Source organism: Perognathus longimembris, chromosome 1 (genome assembly GCF_023159225.1).
Source record: "Perognathus longimembris pacificus isolate PPM17 chromosome 1, ASM2315922v1, whole genome shotgun sequence".
NCBI lineage: Eukaryota > Metazoa > Chordata > Mammalia > Rodentia > Heteromyidae > Perognathus > Perognathus longimembris.
Window position 1 is genome coordinate 155,545,084 of NC_063161.1, and position 26,572 is coordinate 155,571,655.

The following is a 26,572-nucleotide window of genomic DNA, read 5'->3' on the forward strand; positions in this document are numbered from 1 at the left end:
CTGGTGACTAGAGAGGAGCCAGGAGATGAATACGGAGACATGTGGCATGGAATAATGGCACCTGAGCTGGCCTGACCCTAAACAGGTCAGGTCAGGGGGTAGGGTCACAGGAAACTCCCAGACCCAGGCACTTGGCTGACAGGTCCAGCAACCTATAGGCCATGTGTCCACCTCTGTCTCTTGGGATTCAGAAACACCCATCACATGGGGATGGGACTTTCCTTTCTCTAGGAATCCAGGCACACCCATCAAGACAAGATGCCCAATAGTACATACAACTCATCATGTGGCCAATGATGGCACTGGCTAGATCTGACCTCCATATTACAAACCTAATCACCTTTTTTTTGGTCAACAATGGGCCTAGGTGCTGTCCCTGAGCAGCTCAAGGCTAGCACTCTACCACTTTGAGCCACAGCACTGCTTCTAGTTTTCTGGTGGTTAATTGGAGATAGAGTCTCACTCACTTTCTTGCCCAGGCTGGCTTTGAACTGCAATCCAGATCTCAGCCTCCTGAGTAGCTAGGATTATAGGCATGAGCCACCAGTGCCCGGCTCCTAATCACCTTTTAACAGGAGCTACTCAGAGGTGTGAACCACAAATGGTCCCCATTACCCAGGCAGTGGGTGCCAGAAGGGTCTCTAAGGGCTTTTTTTTTGGTCTCCAGGTGGAATGCTCAGTCTCTACAGAAACAGCGATGGAAAGAATCTTCACCCATTGGGTTGTTCTTTAGGTCAGTGGCATCTTGGACCTGTTTAGAGAGACAGGTTCCCTCTGCTGGCACAGTTCTACCCAGGCGGGAGGCAGGTGGGAGGGACATACCAGTGTGCCTCCAGGTGAGGAAGCAGGTAAGGAGAGGACAAAGATTTCATGTCATTTTTGTGTGTTATGTGTATGCCAGTACTGGAGCTTGAACTCGGGGCCTAGGTGCTGTCCCTCAGCTTTTTTTTGTGCAAGCCTGGCATTCTATCACTTCAACCATAGCTCCACTTCTGGATTTTGGTGGTTAGAGATAAGTCTCAGGTTTTTCTGCATATGGCTTTGAGCCTCCACCCTCAGATCTCAGCATCCTGAGTAGCGAGGATTATAAGTCATGAGCACTGGCAACTGCTTGGCAGAATTTATGTAAGTTTTTATTTAAGGGAGACTCAGCCCCCTGTCTTCTGTAGACTCCCAATGCTGTGGGGCACAGAGGGGAACCCTGTTGGGGCGAGCCCTCTCCCCAGATTGACACAAGGTCCGGGCAGGAAAAGAAGCCAAGTCCAGCATACAAACAGAGTCGGGAGAATTCAAGCTTTATTGCAAGCACAAAAACTGACCAGCCAGGGACACAGTGCACACTCGGGAGCTAACACTGTGACCCCGAGGCCACTCAAGCAGGGGTTTAAAAAGGGAAAAACACACACACACACACAATCACGCCTGGCCACAAGCAGGTGGCTGATAGAGTTACAACTAACCACATAGTAACTGTTCAAACTAATCTATTATTTTGGCCCAAACTGGCATGTATCAGGTAAGCAAGTGTTTGCTGTCCCTCACAAAGCAAGCTATACTCTGATGAGTCAAATTGTAAACAGTAAACAGCCAATATGACTAGGCCACCTGCAACCTCCAAGGTCAAGTGAAGATCAGGACTTGAACTGGTTATCACTGAGGGGGGGGGAAACTGTAGCCATTGTAATGCTAAGAGCCATAGGTCTTGCTGGGGCCACCCTCAGCCTTCTGAGGGAGGGAGAATGGCCTTCCAATTCTCTAAGCCTGACCTCTAACACCAACCGGTAGCCTTTCCCCCCCCAATCACAGATATGTTTAGCCAAATGACTTTGCAAAGTGGGCTTGAGATAAACAGTAATAGTAGATGGCTAACAACTTTGAGATAGTGGACAGAAAAGGCAAATAATTAGCAACATTTTAGTCTCTTCATAGTCTTTCAAGCATGCAAGCACTGTACTGTAGCCAAGAAGATTCCAAATCTTACTAACAAATGTAGCAAATATAAATTAAAACGAGGAGGCCCAACACTGGGTGTGCAGAGAAACAAGAACTCACTGCTCTGAGCACATGAATCAACACAGTGGCATGGAGGAAACCTGGCCTAACAAAATGGGGCATTCTTGTGCCTTTCACTGATGTACTCTTGGAGACAGATCTCAAGGAAACAGCTCAATAAGAATAGCAGTGAGCAGTGAGCCCAGGAGCTTGCAGTTATAGGCTGGCTACTTCAAAGCCTATGCTTAGACCTTTCTGTTGACAGAGGGCAGAGCCCCGGGTAGAGATCTGGAGAGACACAGGAAGGAGGTCAATCCACATCTGCCACAAGTCTGCTACTTATCTCTCTGAGCCTCGGTCCCCTCTTAGGTAAAACAGGAGTAATACATTGCTGTCTCTAAGGGTTGCATTAAAGGAGGTCAGGTTGGAGGTGTAGTGTAGCTCAGTGGTAGGATGCTTGCCTAGCATATGAAAGGTCCTGAGTTCCATCTCTGGCACTGGAAAAATACTTATTTTTGGCATTCTGCTCAGCGTTAGACCAAGGGTAGCTGTGATTGAGAGATGGCCTCTGGATAGAACCTGGAGAGATAGTTCCTGTTTGCAAAGGATGACATGGCATAACAAAGTCGGGCTTCCGTCTTGAAGAGAAGTTTCATTTTTGTTTTGTTTTTTTGTCAGTCATGAGGGCTTGAACTCAGGGCCTGGTTGCTGTCACTGAGCTGCTTTTGCTCAAGGCTAGCACTCTACCACTTGAGCCACAACACCACTTCCAGCTTTTTCTGAGTGGTTAATTGGAGATAAAGGTTCAAAGCCAGTCCAGGCAGGAAAGCCTGGGAGACTCTATCTCCAATTAACCACCAGAAAACAGGAAGTGGAGCTGTGGCTCAAAATGGTAGAACACTGGCCTTGAGCCAAAATAGCTTAGGGATGACAGCACCCAGGCTCTGAGTTCAAGCCCCACAACCGACCAAAAAAAAAAAAAAAATCTCAGGAGTTGTCCTGCTCAGGCTGGCTTCGATCTGTGATCCTCAGATCTGAGCCTCCTGAGTAGCTAGGGTTACAGGTGGGAGCCACCAGCGCTGGGCTAATCCAGTACTTTTTAGGTATAGGTGGAATTGGAGGTGGGGGATGTTAGCATACCCCCATTTTTTTTTTTAAATTAATAACTAGGGAGTGGTACCAGGCCGGGGAGTATGGGCAGAGGTTGTTTCTTCTGGAGCTACTTCCTGCAGTAAAGGGGCGAAGTAGTCGGAGGTCCCTGATTTGTCATTGGGCCGGGTACTATCCAAGAAGTATTTGCTTGACAGTTTGTTTGGGAGGGGTCCATTATAGCTCTAGGGCAGGAAGTTTAGGTATGGGAGGAGCCTGAGGACCAGAGGGAGGGGGAATGCTAACAGTAAATACACACAGGTGAAACTCACACGTTCTGAGGACCAAGGTGCAAGATCCGTTTTGAGGAAGGAAAGACCCCCCCTTCCCCCCCCCCTCCAAGGGTAGGGAGTGAGTGGGTAGGTGGGGCAGGCCCACACCGAGCAGCACTTCTCAGCCTTCCGCTGTCTCGCCCCAGCCCCGGGGCCTGGGGCAGCCTTCAGAAGGGCTGGGGAGCGACGGGTGGAGAAGACGTGGCTGGGCCGAGCCCGGCTGCCAGCTCCGGTCAGGCGGCCCGAGGCCCTGGGCTCCGACCCCGTGGGCTCCGGAAGCCTCGCGCGAGCCCCGCTGCCGGGCCCTCCTCCGGCCGGCAGGGGGCGCCGAGGAGAGGGCGGGTGAGAAGCGGCGATCTGCCGCGGCTCCTGGAGTCCGGTTTCGGAGTGGAGGCCGGGGCGGCTGCCAGCCGGTACACCACCGGGAGTCGTGGAAGACCCCGGAACATCTTCACGGTAAGGAGGGGGACCAGACCAGACACCGAACTCTCGACTCGCTCCTGCCCGGAAGCGCGGGCGCTTGGGGGGGCGGGGCTTTGAATTGCTTCCGGGGGCGGGGGGTGCGGGCAGGGGCGGCAGCCGGAGCGGCGGGGACGGGCCTGGCGCCGGCGGCGGCGGCGGCGGAGGGGTCGCCGCGGGCGGGCGATGTGAGCGCGGCGCGCTGGACTGGTAAGGCTCGGGGGTCGGGGGTCGGGGATCGGGGGTGGGGGGGGGGACCGGGCAGCTGGCGAGTTGCGGGCGGAGCAGACAGGGGTGGTGGCAGCGCCAGGGCCGCTGTCCGGCTCCCCCAGGGTGCGGCGGGGCGGGCGTCTCCGCGCCGGGTCAGTCTCCGGCCCGGCCGGAGGTTGGGTGGGCGGGCAGTGCCGGCCCGAGCCAAGGCCGAGCGCAGTCCGGAGGCCCGGGCACCTGCTTGGGCTAGGTATGCGTCCCCGGTGGCCTCCGGGGCTCGGCTCTGAGGTCTGAGCGCCGCTGGCAAGGTGGTCGGTAGATTCCCCGGCGGCTGCCTGGGCTCCCCAGCCTCCGCCCCAGGTGCCCCAGGACCCGCGGCTGTCCGGGCCTTCGTCTCTGGGGCCAGCTGGGGGCTGGGTGCTTGAGGGTCCCGGAGAGCCAGGCCCCGTCGGGGCTCGGCCCAGTGGGTGGCCGCCTAGGACCCTGAGCCTCCCGCCACCGCCTTTCTGCAGGTAAACGGGCGGCCGAGGCGCGTCGTGCTGGGCACGGGAGGTCTCCCGGGTCACCCTCGCGCGCGGGCGAGTCCTGCGGTTGTGGAGGGCCAGCTGGGCTGGGTTTGTAAGCCATGCCTTTCTAGGCCAAGTGGTACTGGTCAGGGGCGCTCTGACTTGAGGCATCGAGCAAGCCTTTTCCACTCTGAACCTCAGTTTCCCCCTGTGAGAACTGAGGGTTTCGATCAAGTGCCCGGCCGACTTCCGGCTCCACCATGCTGGCTGTCCTTAGTTCAACATGCTGGACAGTTTCACTGAAGACTTTTTTTTTTTTTTTTTTTGCAAATGTAGACTTTATAGCCAGCTAATGCACTTTGCTCCAGACTTGAAAAAGAACACAAGAAGCGTTTCTAAACCTAGCCTTAATCAGCTCTTAACCCCTGGCTGTTGTCTCTAGTTTTCATTAATCACATCCCACAAAGCTCTTGTAAGCAAACGTTTAGTTATTTATATTTGCCCATATTCCTCTTTGTTCCCCAGTGCAGGCCTTCTTTGCCTCACATCTGGATTATTGCAACAGTTTCTTAGCTGGTTTCTGACTCTAGAGGTTCCCCCTCCCCCATCCTTCCTTTATGCTAACGCCAAACTTACTGTAGGAAGTCAAAAAATAGTTGGGTGCTTGCTTATTATAAATGTCAAGATGTTGTTCAGTGTGGTGGAGGAGAGTAGTTGAAAAAACATGCCGTCTTTACTATAGAGGTGGGATGTTGTTAACTTAGTGAAAAGGTAATTTTGAGGAAAGCCTGTACATAGAGGTCACATATGCTGCACAGGAGTCAGAATAGCTTCATGAGGGTCAGGATTTAAGCTGGGTGTTAAAAGGATAAGTAGGATTCACATAGGAAAAGAAGAATCAGGATCCCGGTGATCCTGTGGAGTTAGTGACTAAACCAACTTCCTGGCCTAGAAGGACTTGTACTGGAGGGGGAAAAGAGGAAAGATTGGTTGGGGCTGGTTCCTGAAAGAACTTGAAGACTAGGTAGGCCAAAGTTGAAACTTTTCTAAAGGTAAGCATATGTAAGTGACAGGCGACTATGGTTGGTTCCTATGCTGGAGGCTGAAGTGAGAGGCCAGAAGATCAGATAGGAGGCCAGGATGTCAGACCATTATTTAAAGCTGAGTGGTACTCTCCTGCCTGCCCTTTTCAAGGCTTCTCTTACTCCCCCCTGCTCCACATCTTTGTTCCTCACCTTTCCATCTCTGCCAGGTTATGATTGCTGGTAGGCTTTCTGTGCACAGTCTCCATTGTACTCCAAGCCATTGCTGAAAAGTACTTCCCCCAGCGGGTGTTCCTTGCTGCACTGCCCCTAGGCCTCTGGGATTCAGCACTGCTTCCTTGGTCACTGAGCTTGTTCTTGTGCTATTTGGAATGGGATACTGAAGCTTAATTCTTCTGTCATCCCTTCTGGTGCCTAATGCTAGAGCTATACTTTTAGAATAGGCACTTACATACTTACTGAATTTTGTTGGGAAACAACTCCCCCCCCCATAAGTTGACTTTTTTTTTTTAAATGAGAAACGATTGCTAGTTATCAGTCTTCTCTGTTATGTGTAACTGAAATTTGATATTGCCATTTGAGGTGAATATTTTCATCTTTCATTTTTAAGATGAATCTTTGAAACATTTACATGTTTACTACTGATTATGTGAAAAGAAAAATATAATGCAATTCTTCATCAGAAGCTGTAGGGAAAGAACATCAGTTCTTGGAGTCAGACAGCCCTGAATTTGAATCTCAGCAAGGCTACTTCCTGGTTCTGTGAGCTTGAGTAAGTTCCCAAATTCTGAGCCTTTTTATTTGTAGTGTGTAGAAAAATAAAAGCCCATTTCATAGTGCTGTTCTGGGTTTTTAAGTGAAAATGGTGTGCAACGGAGGTGGTATTTTGTAGCACCCAGTGATTTCTTAATACATTTAATTATTGTTAGGAGTAAATTTATGGAGGTGGAGGAATAATAGGCTGCCAGACTTTGCTGTCTGTGAATAGTCATGGAGGGGTGTTCTGCATCCCTGTGTATCCTACTTCTGCCTTCCACTTGTCAAAAACGTTTGTCATGAATCTAGAATGCCATCCTTGTGTTTCATCCCCATTACATTTTTATGTTAGTTTAGTTTAAATTCTGCTTAATGTTTTTCAGACTTAACTGTGTGCATTTAATGTTTTGTCGCTGACAAACTGCTGCATGTAGCTTAGCGAAGGTCATCAACGGAACACAGTTAAATTTCTAATGGTTGTTTTCTCGTTGATGTTGATGGCATGGAAAATTTCATGGAAGAATGCAATTCAAGGTGAGCTTTTTTCATACTTTGGTTATAAGACATAGAACATGTATTTTTTTCAGGCTTAGTACCCCTGAAATGCCAGCAGTCAGCAGATGAGATGTCATTCCTTAGTATTTTTACATTGAGGTCTTACCCTAAGAAAGAATATTCTTTAGCTTGAAACAAATACTTTCAGTTCATGATTAGAATTTGAAATGTAACCAGGGGTGATACTGCAAGTTCCACCTAGAGTACCTAAGAGGCTGAGGCTGGAGATTGATTGAGCCCAGGTCTTTGAAACCAACAGGGTAACATAGGAAGACCCTGTCTCAAAAAAAAAAAATAAATAGAATTGAGACATCTTTTGGGATACTTCACTGATAGAGTAAAACGGACATTTCACAGGCAAATGACTGCAAGCCCCTTGAAATATAACATACAGAGACTCTTAAATATCACCATGTTAGACCCTGACTGATGTTATTCCTGCAGTATATCCTTAAATGGGAGTTCTCTTTCCACTTCAAATTAACTAGTAAGAATTCAGCATCAATAGTAACACTGAATCCTCAGTGGGCTTAAAGTCTTACTGTCTAGGAGGTAAAGTTCTTACTGGAGAGTGACAAATGTAGGTTCAAATACTCATTAGCTGAGAAACCTCAAGGTAAAGTTTCTTAGTCTGAGGTCTTTCCTCATCTGCACAATGGGAATAATTGTGACATCTGTCTTGTATAATTACAAAGATTTACTATGCAAATGAAGAGTGAGTTTAGCATACTGTACACAGTAGGAGCTCAATTGCTGTTAATCCTTCCCTTTGCCAGAAAAATTAAAGAGGCCATTCCTCTCTGAAGCAGCCTCTTAGGCTTGCCTTGACTAAGACAGATCACACCCTCTCAGAATTAGTGTAACTGAGCAGACCTGGAGAATGTTAACGCCTTGGTCGGAAATGTAACAGTTTGGATAAAAATGTTCTCTCAGGCTCACATGAATTAATGCAGTAAGAACTCTAAACTTGCTTTCCTTTAAATTAGGATGAGTGCTTCATGAATATCCATCACAGAATGCCTTTTTCTTTTTTTTCCTTTTTCTTTTTCCCTTAGCGTTGGGTTTGAGCAGCACCAGAATGTTTTGTGCAGCCTTGGTGCTATTCAGCGGCTGCTGCTGCTTTCCAAAGGCTTAGATTGTAGCTCATGACAGCTCCATTTTAGTTTTGATCTAGACCCAGGCAGAAATATCTAGAAAAGTTATTTTTATGTGGTTTTTACTGCTGTTACCATGTCTTTCGTCTTTAGTGCCTCAATCTTTGACTACAAGACTTTTTGATGACTTGGATGAGAGTGGAAATGAGGTATCTTCAGCATTGGATGGAGAAAGCCACATTTGAGTTGTGTGTCTCAGGTGTGAGAGAGTGAAGCTGGCAGGTACAAATCTGAGTTAGGAATCATGAGCATCTTGACTGAGAATAAGAGGTCCCTTAAGCAACTTCCAAATTAGTGACCTTATTTTCCTTTCTTGGATGTATAACTGGGTATTTTTACAGTGTAGCATCTTGTGATGTGTGTTAGAGTGTTTCTGGGTTAGGTGGGAATAAGACACCTTGTTAGATTTTGCTTCCTGCCACAAACTGGCCTGCAACTTGGGGAGTCTTGAGCAGGAAAAGCTGTGAGCTGAGATTGTGTAGCTGTAAGGGCAGTCCATGGGTCTTGGGTCACTTAGTTGGTTTAAGTTACATTAGCTGGCCACACTTAGCCCCTGGCCTCTGTGGGAAAGCTCTGCTGTGCACATACTTACAAAAGGAGTACAGCTCCAGTGGTGGAGTCTTTATCTGTTTATCTGTCTGTGCAAGTACTGGGGCTTGAACTCAGGGCCTAGGCACTGACCTTTAGCTTTTTCATTTAAGGCTAGTACTCTGCCACTTGAACCACAGCACTGCTTCCTGCTTTTTGGTAGTTAATTGGAGAGAAGAATCTCAGACTTTGTTGCCTGAATTGGCTTTGAACCATGATCCTCAGGTCTCAACCTCCTTAGTAGCTAGGATTAACAGTGATCAGTCATCAATGGCTTAGTCTTTACTCTTTGTTTCAGTTCTGCTGGTCGTAATGAGGAAGTGGTTCTGAGGCTTTTTCCAAGAAAAAGGGAATTATTACAAAAGGAATTTCAAGACCCACATGGGTGTTCTGCCCATTTTAGAATCCCCTCGTCTGAGAAGTGCATGCCTATGCATATAATCCTAGTTTCTCAGGCCGAAATCTAGAGGATTGTGGTTCCAGGCCAGATTGGGCAGAAAGACTCCATTTCTAAAATAAAAAAACTAAGCTGGAGGTCTTGCTCAGGTGGTAGAACTCCAATCTAGCAAGCAGAAGACACTTGAGTTCAAACTTCAGTACTTCAAAAATTAAGTCTCCTCATCTTTTTTTTTTTAATTTTTATTAACCTTAAATCGTTGTTCAAAGGAGTTTCAATCCACCATATCAGTTTGTAAGTATAACACATCTTTTTTTTTGTTTGTTTGTTTTGTTGTTTTTTTTTTGTCGCCAGTCCTGGGGTGTGGACTCAGGGCCTGAGCACTGTCCCTGGCTTCAATTTGCTCCAGGTTAGCACTCTGCCACTTGAGCCACAGCGCCACTTTTGGCCATTTTCTATATATGTGGTGCTGGGGAATGGAACCTAGGGTGTCATGTATAGGAGACAAGCACTCTTGCCACTAGGCCATATTCCCAGCCCCAAGTCTCCTCATCTTTTGGTTTTCTGCACTGTATGAGAGGATGTTGCTAGTTTTTATTGTTTACATTCCTCATTTAATAGAATGTAGGGCCAAGTTTTCCTTATGCATACTAATCACTGGAAATGCTGTTTCAGGTGAGAACCAGGTGTGAGTGTTACCTCTTTTAACCAGCTACTATGTTGTGGTACTTCATCTTTTGTTCTCATCCTTTTTCCATTTTCTCTCTCTGCGTATCCCCATCTTACTGTTGCCATTCTCAAGACAGTAACTCAGGAGGTAACTCCACAGTCAGTGCCTGTTTCTTTCCTCCTTCCACCCCATTTCTCCCATTCACCAGCTGGCAACCTATACTTGGTCTGTCTTGTCCTGGTTGAACTGATACCCCGAAGTGGGTGTCATCTCCTATTTTTTAGGACCTATTCAGGCTGTCTTTGGATTCATGTTCACAGTAGCTGCCCCCAGAATTCTGTTTGCATTCTGTAAGCAAGGGTGTTCTAGAGACCCCATGCTGTGCTCTGCCTACCATGTGCTTCCCTGTCCTGGGGCCTTGTCCACTCTTACAGCTTGCTGCACCCCAGGCCTTGTGGGCCTGGCCTCTGCTTCTGCCATTCTTTTTGCCTGAAGTGCTGTATCTATCCTTTTGAAATGCAAGGATATGTTCAAAAATATCTTACACCATGATTTTTTTTCTTTATTCTGTTTTGATTAAAAAAAAAAACTATTTTTGGTCAAAAGTAACCAGTCCTGTCACGGTTACTCATAGTTCTTTGTTTCTACCTCTGTAATTGTCTTCTTGGTATAATAATTAGCGATTTTTAGCCCATCTTTATACTTTTTGGCTTAAAATTGGGTATTTTTAGGTATGAGCCTACTTGTCTTTAAAAAAGAACAAACAAAAAACTTCAAGGAGCCCGGAGTGCTATTGGCTCACACCCATCATCCTAGCTGCTTAGAAGGCTGAGATAGGAGGCTTGCGGTTTGAAGCCTATCTGGACAGGAAAGTCTTTGAGACTTTATCTAACCACTAAAAAAAGCAGGAAGTGAAGCTGTGGCTCAAGTGGTAGGTAGAGCTCTAGCATTGAGCAAAAGAAGCTCAGAGACAGGACCTGGTTCAGAGTTCAAGCCCCAGGATTGTACAAACAACAACAACACCCTTCAAGTGAGAATAATTTAGCTAAGTGATTTTTAAAAATTGAAAAGATTTAGGGCTGGGAATATGGCCTAGTGGCAAGAATGCTTGCCTCCTATACATGAAGCCCTGGGTTTGATTCCCCAGCACCACATATATAGAAAAACGGCCAGAAGTGGCGCTGTGGCTCAAGTAGCAGAATGCTAGCCTTGAGAAAAAAAAAAAAAGAAGCCAGGGACAGTGCTCAGGCCCTGAATCCAAGGCCCAGGACTGGTCAGATAAAAAATAAAAAAAATTAAAAAGATTTAAAATAAAGTTTTATTTCCTTTTCCTCTTCTTGGTCCTTAGTCCTTCTTCCCAAAAAGTGATGGCATTCCTCTTGGAATGAATACCGCAGTGCATGCACTTGACCCTGGAACAACATGGATTAGAACTGCATGAGTCCATCTACATGGACTTTATTTTCTTTTTTCTTTGCAACAATTTGCAAAACAATCAGAAACCATAAGCCTATAAATATGGAAAACTTTAAGATAGAGAATATCATGAATGCATAACATATAGATAATTGTCTGTCTTATTATTACCGTAAAATATAAAGTTAAAATTAATCAAAATGCCCAACGTATGATACTGTAACCTCTCTGTACATCAGTTTGATAATAAAAATTTGAGAAAAAAATTAATCAAAATGTACAGGCATGTAGGCAATACATGATGCCATTTACATTTGAGAGAAACTTAAAGGCATGAAGACAATGTTGAATCCAGCTGAACAGATCACACTGTAGTACATGGTGTAGTTGCAGCTGAAATAATTTTGAAGCCACCTCCTGTTGCTATTGTGGTGAGCTCAGATGTTGGAGCATCTGCTTCTAACACCCGTGCACTAATCATTTCCACATCTTTCCAGTAACTTTCACGTGTCAGTAAAAAGTGATCTCTTGAGCCTCTTGTATGCTTTTCTGTATATAAAATACACATAAGAAACGAAATATGTGTCGGTTGATTGTTGATGCTATTGGTAAACTACTAAACAGCGCCAGGCTATATCAGTAGGAGTCAAAAGTTAAAACTTTTATGCTCAAAGCTAGCACTCTACCATTTCAGCCACAGTTCCACTTCTGTTTTTTTTTTTTTTTCTGGTTAATTAGAGGTAAGAATCTCAACTGACTTTCTTACCTGAGCTTGTCTTCAAATGGTGATCTTTAGATCTCAGCCTCCTGAGTAGCTAGTATTACAGGTATGAGCCACCAGCACCTGGCAACTGTAGTTAATTCTTTTGAGAAATGTGCATGAAGGGGGCTGGGAATATGGCCTCGTGGTAAAGTGCTTGCCCTATATACATGAAGCCCAGGGGTCGATTTCCCCAGCACCACATATACAGAAAAAGCCAGAAGTGGTGCTGTGGCTCAAGTGGCAGAGTGCTAGACTTGAGCGAAAAGAAGCCAGGGACACAGTGCTCAGGCCCTGAGTTCAAGCCCCAGGACTGGCAAAAAAAAGAAAAGAAAAGAAGAAGAAATGTGCATGAAGGAAATCACATGTATGTATGCATTGTTCTATTTCTTGCTGTTCTTAACTAAATCTTAGAAAGCTCTTTTTAAAGCCTATAACTTTGTTCTTTTTTTAAAGCTTCAATATGTTTCATTCTGGATTTGCTTTGCTTTGTTTTTGAGACATGGTCTTGCAGTGCTGCCCTGGATGGCCTCTCACTGTTGGGCTCAAATGATCCTCCTGCATTAGCCTCCCAAATAGCTGATACTATAGATGAACTCTATATACTCTTTGTTGTTTTGTTTTATCTAGTCTCCTTTTGGAACCTATTCTGGGCTATATAGCAAAGAAAAGTGTTTGATAGACATCCTTGTTACCTATATTATCCTGACTTTTTTTTTTTTTTTCTCTTTTTGCATGTCTGGGGATTGAACTCGGGGCTCTTGAGCTGTGTCTCCCTGCCCACCTCTTCCTGATATAAATTGTGTTAAGTACTGTATTTTTTGCTATTTCAATTTTTAGGAGCTTCTTATAGACTTAAAAGTAAATAAATTCATTTTACATATTGATGGATATTCCTAAATTATCCCTTATGATTACATCTGTCAGCTCTTTAAAAATATGTACAAATCTGATGGTTTTACAATGGAAACTACCCTACAGAGGTTATATAGTTCAGTGGTAAAATACTTAGTCTGGCATGTACTAGTCCTTGAGTTTGATATCACGAGCACCAAAAAAGGAAACAAGTATCTCTTTTTTTTTTTTCTTTTCCTGAACTCTGGAACTGGGCTCTGTTCCTGAATTCCTTTTTTTTTGCTCTAGGCTAGTGCTCTGCCACTTGACCCACAGTGTCACTTGTGGTTTTTCTGTGATAAATTGGAGATAAGAGTCTCATGGACGGGGCTGGGGATATGGCCTAGTGGCAAGAGTGCCTGCCTCGTATACATGAGGCCCCGGGTTCAATTCCCCAGCACCACATATATACAGAAAATGGCCAGAAGTGGCGCTGTGGCTTAAGTGGCAGAGTGCTAGCCTTGAGCAAAAAGAAGCCAGGGACAGTGCTCAGGCCCTGAGTCCAAGCCCCAGGACTGGCCAAAAAAAAAAAAAAAGAGTCTCATGGACTTTCCTGCCCAGGCTGGTGTCAGAACCAGGGTCCTCAGATCTTAGCCTCCTGTGTAGCTAGAATTATACGTGTGAGTCACTAGCACACACACACTCCCTCTCCCTCTCTCTTTTAAATGAATCAAATATCTTTAATCACGAATAAAGTTAGAGCATCTTTTATGGTCCTTTTTTCTTTTTGTTTTGTTTTGAACTCTATAGCCTTTGCTCGTTGTTCAATAGAATTTTTTTATGTTAGCCCAATTTGATTTATAAATTAAAATAATTTCCAGACAAGCCAGGGCAGACAAATTGGTGAGACAATGTCTCCAACTAACCAACAAAAAGATGCAACCATAGACATGACTCAAATGGTAAAGCACTAGCTATGAGTAAAAAGAATTTGTAAAGTAGCCTTCTGTCAAGTATGTATGCATTTTCCTCCTCAACATGTCGGGTTTCTGTGTGTGTGTGTATGTGTGCGCGCGCACGTGCGTGTGTGCTGGACCTGGAGCTTGAACTCATGGCCTGGGCACTGTCCCTGAGCTTGTGCTCATGGCTGGCACTCTACTTACTTGAGCAACCGCTTTCTGGTGGTTAACTGGAGATCAGGGTCTCACAGACCTTTCTGCCTGTGATAGCTTTGAACCAGGATCCCTAGATCTTAGTCTCCTGAGTAGCTAGGATTATAGGCCCAAGCAAGATGTGTGCTTTTTGTCATACACTTTGATGCTGACAATGTATTTATCTTTGTGGCTTCGGGGATTTATGTCATGCTTGGAAAGGCCATTACATTAGTATAAATGAGTTTACCCATGTTTTCTATTAGTTTTTTGGTGATATGCAAATATTTTCAAGATATTAGTGTAAGAATGTAATGACTTCACATGGAAAACAACAGGACTCTGAATACATTATATTCCTTGATACTTTTAAGACACTGGTGGGCTGGGAATATGGCCTAGTGGCAAGAGTGCTTGCCTCCCATACATGAAGCCCTGGATTTGATTCCCCAGCATCACATATATAGAAAACTGCCAGAAGTGGCGTTATGGCTCAAGTGGCAGAGTGCTAGCCTTGAGCAAAAAGAAGCCAGGGACAATGCTCAGGCCCTGAGTCCAAGCTCCAGGACTGGCCAAAAAGAATGAATAAATAAAATTGAGTTAAAAAAAAAAAGACACTGGTAACATTTGGCCACTCAGACAACTTGGAAAGGAAGCTGTCTTTTCCACACTTCAGACCTTTTTAGTAACTCTGCATTGTCTTCATATTGTAAGGGTGATCACTGCCTTTGCCTAAACCCAGCAGAAGGAGCATGGGCTGAAGGATGAACAAGAGCTCTAGTCTGTTGGGTAATGGTTGAGTGTGCTTTCCCTGTCTCTCCACGGCCCCTGTAGGTAAATCTGTTTTGCTTCTGGGGAGTCTTGGAACCCAGGTTGGAGGTAGTATTTCCTTGAATGTGATATTTCAGGACATTGACTTGTCCTGCTTCACGGTGATGTTTGTGGTGGGCCCTTGCAAGCCTATGGTCTTGCATTAGGCCTTGTGTTTTCTTTTCCTGCACCCCTAGCATCCAGGCAGGCTCCTTAATCTATAGGTCATTCTCACTCCTCCTGTGATTTCCCACAGTGCCGCCTGAGTCGTTTCCTTCCTCAGACCTCTGCCACTCAGCATCCATCTTATTACAAAAGCTGCTGATCTTACCCTGAACTCACCTCTGTGATTTGGCTTCCAGACCTGCCATTCCCTGGTGTCATCAGACTTGGCTTTCTCACTGAGCAGTGAGATCCTTCAGCCCATGCTCCTTCTGCTAGGTTTAGGCAAAGGCAGTGATCACCCTTACAATATGAAGACAATGCAGAGTTACTAAAAAGGTCTGATGTGTGGAAAAGACAGCTTCTTTTCCAAGTTGTGAGAGTGGCTGAATGTTACCAGTGTCTTAAAAAGTAACAAGGAATATACTCAGAGTCTTGTTGTTTTCCATGTGAAGTCATTACATTCTTACACTAATATCTTGGAAATATTTGCATATCACCAAAAAACTAATAGAAAACATGGGTAAACTCATTTATACTGATGTAAAGGCCTTTCCAAGCATGACATAAATCCCAGAAGCCACAAAGATAAATGCATTGTCAGCATCAATCCTGGGTTCCCTTCAGTTTACTCTTACTTTTTGAACACCATATTCAGTGCTGCTTTGAATTCTTTTGAACTTGGGCTGAACCCTGTGTCTTCTTGGCAGTATCTGCTCTCTGGGCCTTCTACCCTGAAACACGAAAGGGCCAGTTATTTGAGCCCTAGTTCTGTGGTTTCTAATTAGTTGAGGCTTTAGTGTGCAAAGATGGCTTTTTACATAATGGTAAAATGAGCCAGGGTCCTGGGCCTAAGGAAGGGCAAAGGGATCAAAGCTGCAGAATATGGAAGGCATAATGCACTTAAGTAAGAGGGCCCTCGGGGTGTTTTTCTGCTTGGTCTCAAGGCCTGGGCACTGTCCCTGAGCTCTTTTGCTCTTAGGCTAGCACTCTACCACTTTGAGCCACCACTCTACTTCTGATTTTTGAGTGGTTAATTGGAAATAAGAGTCTCATGAGGACTTTTCTTCCCTGGCTGACTTTGAACCGTGATACTCAGGTCTCAGCCTCCTGAATAGCTAGGATTATAGGCATGAGCCACTGGCACCCAGCTGTGATATTCTTTCTTATAAAAAATTTATTGGTATTATAAAGGTGATGTACAGAAGGATTACAGTTAAGTAATTTAGGTAATGAGTACATTTCTTTTTGGACAATGTCACCTCTTCCCTTACTCTTTCTCAATTTTTCCCTCCTGTCCTTACCCACAAGTTGTATAGTTCATTTTCAACATAGTGTCTAATGAGTACCACTGCATTTGTTAACCCTACAGGTGATTTTCTTGGAGGGATGGGGAATAGGGTCCCCTATCACTATGTAGCCTACAGTGACCTTGAACTCAGAATCTTTGTGTCTCCATCGTGCTGGGATTATAGACATAAGCTATTATACCTAGCCTATACAGACGATTTTGATCTAGCTAGAGGGTGTTGTAGTTAACTCATAGATCTGAAATTGCCTGGTCTCAAGCTGTGCATTCATGGTTTTGATGGATGTTTATAAAATATCCTCATTTGCTGCCTTTTCCAACCTGAGCAACAATAGGAGAATGATTTCCATCTGTCCCCAACCCTCTCCATTTCACCTCCCTGGGGGAAGAGTAACCTAGGGTAAGCATTTTTTCCTTCTACCTTTTCTTCAGCATCTCTTCCTGCACTGGCCTTGGTGTTTCCCCATAGGCAAAATAAAGCAGTATAGGGGGTTATAGTGCAGGGGTCTGAAAAGCAGACATTAGAACCATCCTAGAAAGTCAGTTTCTTGGAATCTGTTTTCACATCTCTAAAATAATGCCTGCCTCATGAAGAAAGTACAAGAAGATTCAGGGAAATCATGCATGGTAAGTGATTTTGTCATATAATGCCTAGCATGTATCAGGCATTCAGAACCTGACGGTTATTGATGATGGTGCTAAGGAAGGAGTTTCCCAGGTAGAAAGAGAGGGCATCCCCTTTTACAGTTACTGAGGCTGCTGAAGGGTACTGTGTTTCTAGCCACAGCAGAGGCTGAGGTAAGGGAAAGTTGTCTCCTTGGGTTTTGCATAGTTCTCTTTCTGTGTAAGAAACTAAGAATTCTGGATGGACTTGGCTCAGTGTCAGGCCACTTGCCTAACATACAGAGGCTCTAGATTCCACTGCACTCGGTTCTAGAACTGCAGAAGAAGAAAGAATTTCAAAATAAGAGATTAAAGAAGTTGAAAGAACAGCTAGTTTGTCTTTGGGTGAATGAACAAAAGAGGCCTATGAAAATAGAGGAACCAACAAACTATTTCAACTAACTCCTCTTCATGTGTGTTTTTTGAAAGAAGTCTTTTATTTTTTTCATTTTTTCATTTTTTGTTAATTAGGGGGCTTGAACTCAGGGCCTGGACGCTGTCCCTGAGATTTTGTGTTCAAGGCTAGTGCTCTACCACTTTGAACCACATCTCCACTTCTGAAACAAGTATTGTATACAGAGTATAGTTTTTACAAACAAAACTAAATATTGGGTCTGTGAATATGGCCTGATGGTAGAGTGCTTGCCTTGCATGCACGACGCCCTGGGTTCAATTCCTCAGCACCACCCACATACTTAGAAAAAGCCAGAAGTAGCACTGTGGCTTAAGTGGTAGAGTGCTAGCCTTGAGCAAGAAGAAGCCAGGGACAGTGCTCAGGCCCTGAGTTCAAGCCCCAGGACTGGCCAAAAAAACCCTAAATATTGTTAAAAATAAGTCTTGGTGTGGTGACACCTGCCTGTAATCCCAGCTACTATAAAGGTGAGGATCAGGTTAATCAGGATTTGATGCCAGCCAAAAAGTTAGTAAAACCACATCTCAGCCATCTAGTTTGCTATGGAGCACATGTCTATAATCTCAGACACTCAGGAGACTCAGAAAGATTATGGAAAATAACTAAATCAAAAAAGGGTTGGAGGAGAGGCTCAAGTACTTGAGTACCTACCTAGAAAGCACAAGATACAAGATTCGGAGTTCAAACTTCAGTACAAAACAAAGAGAAGAATAGGACTGTAGAAAACCATCCAGCTTTACACACACACACACACACACACACACACACGTAGGGTTATAAATGTCTAATTTAGAAGTATGTTTTGTTTTTATTTCTTTTCCTAGTGTGGCATGATGGAAAAATCTATGATTAATCTGCTAAATTAAAGAATACTGATTTTAATGTTTTCAGTTAGTGGGATAATCAAATTCATTATTGCTTTTTGAAGCAGCTGCAAACAATCTACATGACAAACTACTCTGCATTTTCAAAAATGAATTCAGTTCCCTTATCTAAGTTGGGAGGAATCTGCATTAAGTTGTATCAAACTGCAAGACCTTTATTCGTCTTCTTATTCTCTCTGGTTTTGTGTGTGTAGGAGACTGACTCTGAGTATTTCATATATAAGTATAGGAGAAATAATCATTAAAGTCTTAGTTAATGTGCAGTTTAGTGATAGCAGTGAAACCTCATACTGTAGCACATGTGACAAAGGCTAATTTCCCAAATTTGCAAAGACGTCTGACAATTCAATAAAAAGGCAAAGAAGGGTACAAGATAAAAATAGGCAAAGAAAGGCAAAGTTTAGATTGCCCTTAAATGTGAATAAAGATAATCTCTTTTTATTTATTGAAGGTTCTGGGGCTTGAACTCGGGGCTTAGGCACTGTCCCTGAGCATTCTTGCTCAAGGTTATCACTCTATACCACTTGAGCTACAGCTCCACTTCTAGCTTTTTGTTTTTTTTTAATTGGAGATAAGAGCCTCATAGACTTTTTTTTTTTGCCCAGGCTGGCTTCCAGCTACAATCCTCAGATCTCAGCCTCCTGAGAAGCTAGGATTACATGCGTGAGTCACTGGTGCCTGGCAACCTCATTTATTAATAGGCATACACATATCAAAACAATATTGTACCATTTCCCATCTAGGGGTTCATCAAAGGTAAAGCAGTTCTGTGCCCCGGCTGGTTGTGGCAGGAAGAGGCTCTTCGCTGTGCCGAGTGAAGGGAGAATTGTTACCATCTCCTAGAGGATAGTTTGTCATTACCAGTTGAAATAAAAATCCTTCCAGTTCCTTTACCAGGAGTTACAGAAGAAAGCGAAGATGTATGTAATATCATAGAACCATTCTCTATTTGCAATGGTTGTTTAAACTGCCTCCTGTTTAGGGGGTTGGCTGAGTACAGTGTGGCCATGGAATGCTATTAAGTAAGAAAAAATGACATGCTCTGTATGTGCTGTGATGGGATGATTTTAATGTATATTAAATACTTTTTTTGGTGGTGGTAGTTAGTCTCAGTATCTTGTTAAGCAGTGCTGTGCCATTTGAGCCATGCCCCCTCATTCCTTTTTTGCTTTTGTTATTTACACAGGGGCTGCCTCTACTGCCTGTTTTTTTTTTTTTTTTTGGCCAGTCCTGGGCCTTGGACTCAGGGCCTGAGCACTGTCCCTGGCTTGTTTTTGCTCAAGGCTAGCACTCTGCCACTTGAGCCACAGCGCCACTTCTGGCCATTTTCTGTATATGTGGTGCTGGGGAATTGAACCCAGGACCTCATGTATATGAGGCAGGCACTCTTGCCACTAGGCCATATCCCCAGCCCCTCTACTGCCTGTTTTTAACTTCCAGGTACTTAGGATATCAGATGTTCCCTACCATGCCCAGCTATTGGTTGAGATAGGGGAGTCTCATTAACTTTTTGCCCTAGCTGTCCTTGAACAGCAGTCTACTCAATTTCTGACTCCTGTGTAGCTAAGATTATAGATGTGAGCCGTCGTACCTGGCTTAAATACATTCTTAAGAGCAGAATAGCTTATACTGATGCATGTTTAACATTTCCCTAGAACAGCACCACAGAACTTCGACCAGGGTCGGGAATATGGCCTAGTGGTAGAGTGCTTGCCTTGCATGCATGAAGCCCTGGGTTCGATTCCTCAGCACCACAATATATAGAAAAAAACCAGAAGTGGCACTGTGGCTCAAGTGGCAGAGTGCTAGCCTTGAGCAAAAAGAAGCCAGGGACAGTGCTCAGGCCCTGAGTTCAAACCCCAGGACTGGCAAAAACAAAAACTTCTACCAGGGATTATCTTTGGGAAGAGGAGAGAGTTTGGTCATTTTTATATTTTTCTGCATGATCTGAATAGTTTTAAAGATAAAATTAATTTTAAAATTGACCTAACATAGTTGTGAGCCTGGCATTCCATGCATCATGGGGAGAGATCAAGACCTCTCGGAAGCCAGTGAGTACCCAGCCCTTGGGGAAACTGCCAGTTCACAGGAGGGGAAGATTTGCATTTGAACTTGATACTCCTAGGAAAGGTTTCTATCCTGGGACCATAGGTCATCGGATGGAGGACTTGTGATTAATTATGCCTTTTGTTCTCTTTAGCCTGGTAATGTGCCTAGAACTGGATGAACTAACTGTAAATTTGCCAGTTTTTCAGAAGCTTCTTACTCAAGAGTGTTGCTTGTTCACAGATCAAGGAAAGTCTTAGTCTCATTGTTGCTGTGGAAGGAAGCGTTAATGTAGAGGAGAGGAGAGCAGAGCACTTCCCTTCTCATTTTGCAGAAAAATGGAATCCCTCTGAAGTGTTAATCATGGTGTGCTGTTTTTCTCGTTAGTGATTTTCTTTCAAGTATAGTTCTCTCCTTCTGAGCAGATAAAAGAGCCACTTGCTAGCGAGGAGGCCTCACTGGAATCCATTTTCAATTTTACCTCCTATTTCAGAAATACTTTTTTGCTGTTCTTCTTTGACCGGGACTCCACACCTTTGGAAAGCCCGAGCCCACCTTCCTTTCACCCTTTCACCATCCCCCAAGTCGCTCTTCAGGCACTTGTGCCCTGGAAAAGCTATGAAGGGTAGGTACATCCGACCTGTGTTAGAGGATAGCTGGTTGCAGTTTTGTAAGTTCTGCCAATTTGAGAAAGAAGGACTGTATCTCATGTTTTAATTTTTATTTACTGATGAAGTAGCCAAGCATTGTTTTCTATTTAAAGGCTATTTTAAAGTTGTTCCAAAGTACCTGCTCACATTATTTGCTGATTTTTCAATAGTTTTATTTGCTTTTTATTGATTTATAAGTCTTTTCTGCTTTGTGTGTTATATTTTTCGTGATTTTCCATCTCTTTAATATATATATTTAAATTCTGTAATTAAACCTATAATGTCTGCCTTGTAGTACTTAGAAATTTCTCTTTTAGAGGTTCAGGGTATGCAGTGAGCAAAGGATCTAACTACTATTTGCTCAAATTCCCTAAGCAACATCTGTTTAATGATTCTTAACTTTTTTACTGATATAAAATGGCCCATGCGGCCATCTCAGTTTAATTTCTACTTAGATGACAGCCTGGTGTGCCCTCTGTACTTCCTTCATGCCTGGGCCCCACTTTGTGAGGACACTTCAGCACATCTGTCCTTTCTGACTTGGACACTTCTTTTTTTTTTTTGTATATATGAATCCCTCTGCCAGGCAGTTTCCTTGCAGTACTGCCACACCCTTGCAGATATAGCAAACCTTTACTTGTTCTTTGGGGCCCATCTTAAATAGCATTTGTTCAGGTGGCTTTTTCTGATCATTCCCCTATTATAAAAGATCTCATAGCTCTTAACACCATCCTCTAGTGGTTGGCATATTCAGTACATATTTACCAAATGAGTTACAGCCTAATTATACATTAAGTCAGCTGTATTTTTCTAAATTTCTCTAGTATATTTTGTTCTAGATCTATACTGTGATTATTGAGCACTTGAAATACAGTTAGTTCACACTGAGATGTTCTGCATAAAATACATACCAAATTTCAGAGAGTAAAAAAAACCTTCAGAGGGAAAAAAACCTTTCAGAGGGAAAAAAAACCCCTAAGATGTCTCACATCTTCCTAATCTAATTTGATTACATACTAGAATAATAGATTTGATGCTAGGTTAAATAGAGCATCTGATTTTTTTAATATTAAAAATATAAGTATTTGATAGGGCTAGGATGTAGCTCAGTAGTTGAACATTTGCCTGGCATGCTTGAGGTTCTGAGTTTGATTCCCAGAACCAAAACAAAAACCCTGAAAACAACTAGAAACATTAAACTAAAAATGTGTGGTTGGGTGCCAGTAATTCATACTTGTAATCCTAGCCACTCAGGAGGCTGAGATCTCAGCATCATGGTTTGAAGCCAGCCCAACAGACAAATTTGTAAGACTTTTATCTCCAGTTAACCAGAAAACCAGAAGTGGAGGTGTGGCTCAATTGGTAGAGCGCTAGCCATGAGCAAAAAAGCCAAGCAAGAGCTAAATGTCTTCAGTTCAAACCCTATTCTGGCACAAAAAAATATAAGAGCTGGGAAGGTGGCTTAGTGGTAGAGCGCTTGCCTAGCATGCACGGAGAAGCTCTGGGTTTGATTCCTTAGTACCACGTACACAGAAAAAGCCAGAAGTGGCACTGTGGCTCAAGTGAGAGAGTGCTAATATCGAGCAAAAGAAGCTCAGGGGCAATACCCAGGCCCTGAGTTCAAGCCCCAGGTCTGGCAAAAAAAAAAAAAAGAAAAAAAAAGAGGTGTGTGTGTGTGTGTGTGTGTGTACGTTCTAGATGGATTTTGAGATCATAATGTTATGTTTCTAAGACAATATTTCATTGATTTGCATTATAATTCTAAATTCATTTTAGAAGAAATTATATAGTATGGAATTTTCTTGCTACAGCTTCTTCTATCTCTTCATTTACATATTTTTGTACTTACTTTTTTGCTGTTGACACTATTTATTTATTATCCCCAAGTATTTTATAGTTCCTGTTATATGGCTGTAACTTGTCACTATCTTACCTGTTTTTTATGTACAATTATTTTTTACATCCTCTGCTTCTTAGCCTGATTCTGACACAATATGATTTGTGTGTGTTTGTGTGTGTATGTGTGTATGTGTGTGTGTGTGTGTGTATGTGCTGTCAGTTGTGGGGCTTGGACTCAGGGCCTAGGTGCTGTCCCTGAGTCTCTTTGTGCTCAACGCTAGTGTTGTACCACTTGGAACCATATCTCCACTCCCACTTTTCTGGTAGTTAACTGGAAATAAGAGACTCATGGACTTCCCAGCCTAGACTGGCTTTGAAGCTCAATCCTTATATCTCAGCCTCCTGAGTAGCTAGGATTACAGGCATAAACTATCAATGCCCGACTTGTCTCCTCTTTTTAATGGCCATATCTTGTCTGTCTTCCAGGCTTTGATGGGAATGCCTCCACTGAAGTGTTTACCAGAATGTGCTCCAGGGAGCGCTAATTCTTTGAATACTAATGTATGTACCTTGAGAAAAGAGTTCCACAGTTAAATGAGTTTGCAAACTGCTGAGTTAAACAGAATGCTTGTCTGCAGGACTTTTCAGATGGGTTATTATGCTAATATATTTTTAATCCCTGGGAGGGAGGCATATTGGGGCTAGTTTATGGACTTGTGCACTGTTGAGTACATTTTGGGAATAACAATGTGTCCTTTGAAGGATGATGTTGCCAGAACTTTGTATACAGTACATATTGCTTATTACATTGACAAAATAACGCTCTATTTCTAGCTTATTTAGTATTTTTTTCTTATTCTGAAAGAGACTTAGCTTCCTCATATACTTTTTTTTTTTTTGGCATTGTACTGATTTGATCATAGGAATTTTTTTCTCCATTGACTTTCCATTATTACTGATTATATTAATCTATTTCCCAATATGGAACCATCCTTAAATTTATGAAGCAGTCCTTTTTGGTCATAATATATTTATCTCTTAATAGGTTAGATTTCCTAGTATTTCCTTCAGACTTTAAAGTCTAGTTAGACCAAGTAGACTGTTTCTTATGCTCTTTGTCATTTTCTGGTGTCAGAATTTATGCCACATGAGCTGAGATGCCCTAAATGTTTTTCAATGCATCTAGAACAGTGTGGACGGCCTGAAGATCATTTGTGCCTTGGCACTTCTGTTTCTTTCTTATTCAGCTCTGCCAATGTATGTTATCCTAAAAATATGTCCATTCTACACAGATTTCAAAGTGATTTCAATCAAAGTCTAGGACAAATAAAGGCACAAAATTCCTCTTTGACTAAATGTTTTAACTCAGACTTTGATATGATTAACAAAGAATTCTGTTACCATCTAGTCACACCATCTGACTGATCCTTTCTTGAAAGTCTTAGGCTGGTTTTAAAATTTCTGATTTTCTCTGTGTCTTAATGCTATTTTTCTGTAATATTGAGTGTAGTTTTTTTTTCCTTTTCTCTAATTTTGTGAGTTGACTTATTTTTAGTATTAAAGATAGAAAGTTAAGGCACTAGCTTCCCATATTGCACTTCTTTGTTGTTGGTAATGTTTTCTGTTCTGTGTTGTTGCTTGTTGATGATGTTTTCTAAGCTCCAGCGTTCATGAAAAATTTCAGGTTGAAAAGCCAAGTGTTAGTGGCTCATGCTTGTAATTCTTACTACTCAGACGGCTGAGATCTGAGGATTGCATTTCAAAGTTAGCCAGGCAGCAAAGTCCATGAGAATTTTATCTCCAATTAACTAGCAAAAAAACAGAGAGTGGCTGGGCACTGGTGGCTCACCACTGTAATCCTGGCTACTTGGGAGGCTGAGATCGAGGATCAAGGTTCAAACCTAGCCTGGGCAGTAAAGTCCGTGAGACTCTTATCTCCACTTAACCACCGAAAACCAGAAGTGGTGCTATGGCCCAAAGTGGTAAAGCACTAGCCTTGAGCTGAAGAGCTCAGGGACAGCTTCCAGCCCCAGAGTTCAAACCCCATGACTGACCAGAAAAAAAAAGGTGGGGGGGGGGGCTGAGAGTTGGATGTGTAGCTCAAATAGCTCAAATGGTTTAACACTTGCCTTAAGCAAAAGAACTTTATAGTGGATATCCAAATAGCTACTGTCTCTAAAGCTAACATGTCCATCTGTTTTTTTGAGATACATTTTTAAAAATATAATTTTATGAAGGTGTTGTACAAAGAGGCTACAGTTCTGTAAATGAGGTAATGAGTACAAATTTTTTTTTTTTTTGCCAGTCCTGGGACTTGAACTCAGGGCCCTGTCCCTGACCTTCGTTTTCTCAAGACTAACAACATCTATTCCCTCTTGCACTCACTCCTTCCTTCCCATTCCCACCCATGAGTTGCTTAGTTCATCGGTGTCCAATGTATCTGATGGTCCCCTCTGCTATACTGTTATGATTATTACTGTTCTCACATACCTTTTTTTACTCATTCTGTGTCCTCTTTTATTTTTCCTGTATTTTGGTATCTTGAGACTTGTTTACTTTGTTCTATCTCTTTGCATTTTAATTCTAACACCCACATATCAGGGAGATCGTACGCTGTTTGTCTCTCTGTTCTTAGCTTGTCTCAGCATGATTTGTTCTAGTTCCATCCATTTTCCAGTGAATGCCATTATTTTGTCCTTTCTAATGGCAGTATAAAATTCCATTGTGTACAGGTACCTCATTTTTTTAATCCATTTATCTGAGAGGGGCATCTTGGTTGTTTCCATAGCTTGACTGTTGTGGATAGTGTAGCAATGAACGTGGAGGTACAGGTGTCCTTGTCATATCCTGGTTGTTCAGGATAGATGCCTAGGAGTGGTATCGGGTATGTCTGTGTAGAGTTTTTTTGAAGAACCTCCAGGCTGCTTTCCAGAGTGGTTGTACTAGTTTGCATTCCCACCAGCAGTGCTGTAGGGTTCCTCTTTTCCACATCCCTGCCAGCATTTGTTATTATCTGAATTCAGGATATAGACCATTCTTACTGGGGTAAGGTAGTATCTCAGTGTTGTTTTTATTTGCATTTCCTTTACAGACAGGGATGGTGAGTATTTCCTCATGTGTTTCTTTGCCATTTTTACTTCTTCTGAGAAGTGTCTATTCAGTTGAGAGGCCATTTTTAAGCAAGTTGAAGACAGGTCAACCTGACTGCTGAACCCTTTTTGCTGCATATTATTATTATTTTTTTGGCCAGTCCTGGGGCTTGGACTCAGGGCCTGAGCACTGTCCCTGGCTTCTTCCCGCTCTAGGCTAGCACTCTGCCACTTGAGCCACAGCGCCACTTCTGGCTGTTTTCTGTATATGTGGTGCTGGGGAATTGAACCTAGGGCCTCTTATTATTATTATTTTTTTTGGCCAGTCCTGGGCCTTGGACTCAGGGCCTGAGCACTGTCCCTGGCTCCTTTTTGCTCAAGGCTAGCACTCTGCCACTTGAGCCACAGCGCCGCTTCTGGCCGTTTTCTGTATATGTGGTGCTGGGGAATCGAACCTAGGGCCTCGTGTATCCGAGGCAGGCACTCTTGCTACTAGGCTATATCCCCAGCCCCAGCATATTATATGTGCTTTCTCATTTTCTAAGTACTTTTATTTCATTTTGATTTTTGTCTGATGCTATACTTTTAAGTTGGCATTTAAATTTCTTTTTATTAGATTTCAAAAGCTAATACATAATTGTTAGATCTAGTGTTTTGAGTAATGTGCACTGCAGAGAGCAGGCAGGAGGGAGCAGAGCTGTCCTAGGTGTGCGGGCTGAAAGCACCGGTGGTAGCCAATGCCCGTTGATGTGTCCGTGGCTCTTTTTACTCCTGCTGCCTAAAATAGCTCCTCACT

General features: G+C 43.3%; 1 protein-coding gene across 2 annotated transcripts in view; it reads left to right on the top strand.

Annotated features, from left to right (window-relative positions):
- Nucleotides 1-4,021: 4,021 nt before the first annotated feature.
- Zbtb34 (zinc finger and BTB domain containing 34) overlaps nt 4,022-26,572 on the top strand; it is a 29,581-nt gene continuing 7,030 nt past the window's right edge. The window contains exon 1 of one of the 2 annotated variants that reach the window (XM_048343097.1): nt 4,022-4,082. The gene's annotated coding sequence lies outside the window, so the exon portion shown is untranslated. Of the gene's footprint in view, nt 4,083-23,044; nt 23,249-26,572 lie in introns of those variants that run through there. The other variant, XM_048343106.1, reaches the window with a different exon arrangement.